The following is a 4,953-nucleotide window of genomic DNA, read 5'->3' on the forward strand; positions in this document are numbered from 1 at the left end:
GCCTGGACACAGAGGCGTGTTCAGTGAACACAGCCCGTGTCCAATTACCTGAACTGGGCATTTTCTGCAGATTGTGCAGCACGGGGTCGTGTCGGGTAGACACGGGCCGTGCTGAACTTGCTGTAATGAAGAAATTTTTGTCGGGAAGCTCTGTTTTTGGTGCATGGGTTACTGGTGCAGGTTTCCCTTGTTATCCTTCACCATCCCGAGTGTGTTTTATTCCTGAAAATTAAAATTAAACTAGAAAATATAAAAATTATTCTGAGATAAACTAAGGATAGTTCCGCGGAATGCCTCCGTGGTGCGCCACGTTTATAAGGGTCCTTGGCTAGACCCATAGCCTGGTCATATGTTACTCAAGCGAGATGTTTTGCATCCCATGCACCGTCGGAGAGCATCATCCAAGCTTGAGTCGATGACCTTCATGTAGTTGACCGGATCTTCGTCTTCCACTCTTTTTCCAACCCCAAACTTTGCTTCCTTTTCCCCAAACTTCAATGTTAGTGTTCCGTCATTCATGTCTACCACTGCTTCTGCTGTGGCTAGAAATGGCCTCCCTAGGATGAGAGGGACTTCAGCGTCTTCTTCCATGTCTAGTATGACAAAGTCGGCCGGGAATACGAAATTTCCGACTTTGACCAATAGATTTTCAGCGACACCTTGGGGATATTTGACGGATCGGTCGGCAAGTTATATGCTCATCTTTGTAGGGCTCGTTTTTCCTAGGCCGAGTCGTTTGAACATTGAAGCGGGCATGAGGTTTATGCTAGCCCCAAGATCGGCTAGTGCATTGCGAACGGGGGACTCCCCAATTGAGCAAGGAATTGTGAAGCTTCAAGGATCAATCTTCTTTTGTGGGAGTTTATTGAGTAGTAAGGCGGAGCATTCTTCACCTAAGTTAACTAATTGCAATGATTCAATTTTCCTTTTATGAGTGAGGAAGTCCCTCATAAATTTTGAATATTTAGGCATTTGGGTTAGGACTTCGATAAATGGAACATTAACATGCAATTATTTTAATAAATCTTTGAATTTTGCGAATTGCTCATCGGTCTTTTGACGAATTAACCGATCGGGGTATGGAACCGGAGGAGCCTTGGTAGGCTCTTGAATTGGAGGAGAAGCCTTCTTTTTTTGGGGCGGTGTTGTGCTTCCCTCAGTTGGCGGTGGTGGAGCCTCTTCGGAACCCACGGTACGATTTCTCAATGTTAGGAGATGGACTTGTGCTTTCGGGTTGGTTTCGGTATTACTTGGTAACGCGCCTTGTGGTCTCTCGGAGAAATTTTGAGCTAATTGATTTATTTGTTTTTCAATGTTTTGTATACTAGCTTGTTGATTTCTAAAATTCGATTCCAATTGTCGAAATCGATCTGAGTTTTTCTTTTCAGTATCAGAGATGAGGCGAGATACAGTGTCTTCAAGCCTTTCTCGTCACCTTGTTGTTGAGAGAAATTTTGTGACTCGTTTCTTGGTTGTTGAAAGTTTGTTCGTTGGTTTCGGTTTTGTGGGTTACAACTATTGCCGGGTTCTCTCCAACCAAGGTTAGGGTGGTTACGCCATCCTTGGTTGTAGGTACCTGTTGGGGGACCCGACTGCCTAAGTCTGTTGTCAATGTAGTTTACCGACTCTGGTTGATCATATGTTTCTTTCATACAACTCCAACTTTCATGTGGCCCACCACACCCTTCACAAGCCATAACCGAGACCGTTTTTGTCATTTCTAACTTTTTGATTTTTGAAGAAAGGGCCTCGATTTGGGCTTGTAAAGAAGTGCTTTCATCAACCTTATGGGTGCCCGGGGCAATCAATTTATTGCCTCAGGAGTGTGCCACTGAAAATTGGCTTGAGCAATTTCCTCAATTTGATTGTATATTTCATGTGCGCGGCGATTACGTAAAAGTCCCCCGGAGCTAGAGTCAAGTGTTTGTCTTGTGTGTGGCAACAACCCATTGTAGAAAGTGGATACTTGTTGCCATACCGCAAGACCGTGATGAGGACACTTTCGCAATAGCTCCTTGAACCTTTCCCAAGTTTCATATAAGGATTCCCCATCCTCTTGTGAATATGTATTAATTTCAGTCATTAATTTAGCCGTTTTAGCGGAAGGGAAATACTTATATAGAAACTTTTGGGCTAGTTCATCCCAGGTGTTTACCGAGCCAACTGGGAGGGCATTGAGCCAAGCCTTTGCTCGGTCCTTTAGTGAAAATGGAAACATCCGAAGGCGGATGGCGTCGTTTGATGCTCCATTGATCCGGAAGGTATCACATATTTTTAAGAAATTAGTAATATGTAGATGGGGATCCTCGTCCGCAAGCCCATGGAAGGTTGCGGAGTTTTGAAGCATTTGTATCAAATGTGGCCGAAGTTCGAAGTTGTTAGCTTCGACATTCGGTGCATTGATAGCGGCGTCGAGATTACCCACGGTGGGTCGTAGGTAATCCATGAGGGTACGTTGGTCCACCATTGGAAGTGGGTCCCCTGAAACTTTCTCTTGGTTTTTAGCTTTAAGTCTTTTTCTGAGAAAGCGTTCGGGTTCTTCTAGAGGTTATTTTATGTCTCTACTAGAACTGGAGCTCATACACTACGTAGAAAGTTCAGATGTGGCGCTTGGGTTCCATGTCCTGCAATAAAAACAGAAAAGAATGTTGGTCAGAAGGTTCACCACGGCCCCGTGCTCAGTGAGCACGGCCCGTGGTCGGAGATACAATGATTGTTTTCCGGATCCCTGTTACTGGGGAGTTGGACACGGCCCCGTGTTGCACCGACACGACCCCGTGCTCAACTCTCTGTAACTCGGAAAATAAAAACTGCCAGTGACAATGCTGGGCACGGCCCGTGCTGAGCTCTACAGAAGCTGAAAAATTAAGAAAATCCTAAAAAATAAAAAAAAAACAAAATAAAAAATGATTAGGCCGCTGATTCCTAACTTTCTTAAAATCCTTGTGTCCCCGGCAGCGACGCCAAAAACTTGATGTGCGTGAAGTGTGTTATATTTTAGGTGTATATTTTAAGCCCTTTTTACACTTTTTAGCCAAGTTTTAAATTTATAAACACAATATTTACTAACACTAAACACACATATGGGCAAGTGCACCCATCGTGGACGTAGTATAGTGTTGGTAAGATACCGAGGTCGTCCAAGGACACAAGAGCTTTTAGTACCGGTTTATCCTCAACATCTAATCAAATCAAAAAGTTAGAAAAAGATTTTTAAACTAGAAAAATAAAACTAAATAAAATGCTGAAAAGTAAAATAAAAGTAACAAACAGATAGACAAGATGAATCACTTGGATCCGACTCGTGTGTAGTGTAACCTTTGATTATTTTCGCACTTTGCACTTGTTTAAGAGATTATCTTAGTTATTGTAGTAGGCCCCTCTTTTGAAGGCAACGTTACCATCAACCCAGTAGTTTGAGTCGGCAAGGATACAATCCTAAAGGGTCGGATTATTGAAAGATAATTAATTAAGTTATTAATGCATAATGTGGTATGCCCCTCTTTTGAAGGCGACGTTACCCTCGGCTAACTACTCCGAGTCAGCAAGGATACAGTCCTAAGTAGCCGGGTTAAAGTTTTAATAGTAGTTTAACTTATGAGGGGATCAAAGAGTTTGGACCCCCGCCATCCAATACTGTTGGGTATTGAAGGAGTTCCTACTAAATTTGACCCAGGTCCTTTGCAGGATCTATACACTGAACAATGGCAAGACTCTTACTAAACTGTTCCCTTAACCCCCGACCAGGTAGCCAACATACCTCCATATAGACCGTGGAGATATGAATGGTGAAAATCTTTTATTTTATATAGACAGTAAAATAATGCCAAGACACCACGGACAAACGATAAGGAAGAATCACCTTCAACATAAGAAACTAGTTATTAAAGTAATTAATACATAACCAATTAAGAAGTGCAAAAGATTAAAAATAAAAAGTATTACACTAGACACTTGTCTTCACCAAGTGATGTAAGAGACTTAGGCAACCATGGCCTTTGATTGTCAAGAACTCTTACGATCAATCTTGGATCCCAAGACGACTCACACACTCTATGATGGACAATGGATGATGGTGGTGGATGATGGTGTTGTGATGGTGGTGGGTGGTGGGTGAAGTGTGAGAGAGGTGGTGTGCCAAGGGATGAGTTGCAAGAGCTCCAAGCACTCCTATTTATAGGCTGAACAGAAGCTCGGGCACGGCCCCGTGTCCATCCTCCTCTCTTTCTTCATTAAATGCAGTTTGTCTGCATTAGTTGACCACGCCCTCGTGTCCGCTGAGCACAACCCCGTGTGCAGAAGCATATCTGTACTATCAAGATTTGCCTGGATTCCGCGAATCTTATAGTTGACCACGGCCCCGTATCCGCTGAGCATGGCCCCGTGGTGGGCGATGGAAGTGTAGGATCGTTCTCGGCCCTGTTTGAGTCGTTCAGAGAAGTTCATATCCGAATTAAGAGGCGGAAACTAATAATCCGGTGCTATTCAAGCTGTATTCACTTTAAACTTGCTGTATTATTGATATTGAACGCGATTACAAGATTTGACAGCACTTCGGCAGCATACCGGAACAAACACCTTCAACTATGTGTTTTAGACTTCCTTAGTTCGCTCATAATACACCCACTATATATAGTATAGTTGGGTTCGCTTATATGGACAACCATATAAGCGATCCTGACTTCATGCCATATAAGCAAATCCAGTCAATGACCAAATAAGCGAACCTAGACAATATATGACACATGAGCGGACCTAACCTAGTGACTGATAAGCGAACCCTATACAAACATGTATTTCTAGGTTTCCGTGCCATATTTGATATGTTCAACTTCAAGACTCGATGGAAGACGTAGTCAGCAGACGTAAGTGCACCAACAGACTCCCCCTCGGATGTTGACGGAGTCTTCATAGAGTCTTAGCACATGTCAATCTACAATCTTCATCAGTCGA

At 43.2% G+C, this 4,953-nt stretch overlaps 1 non-coding gene across 1 annotated transcript; it reads left to right on the plus strand.

The window, feature by feature from the left end:
- The first annotated feature begins 1,982 nt into the window (after nt 1–1,982).
- LOC118483419 lies at nt 1,983–2,089 on the plus strand. The gene has a single exon (XR_004870707.1). It is a non-coding gene; the product is annotated as a small nucleolar RNA R71 (small nucleolar RNA).
- The last annotated feature ends 2,864 nt before the right edge of the window (nt 2,090–4,953 follow it).

Source organism: Helianthus annuus, chromosome 10 (assembly GCF_002127325.2).
Source record: "Helianthus annuus cultivar XRQ/B chromosome 10, HanXRQr2.0-SUNRISE, whole genome shotgun sequence".
Classification (NCBI taxonomy): Eukaryota; Viridiplantae; Streptophyta; class Magnoliopsida; order Asterales; family Asteraceae; genus Helianthus; species Helianthus annuus.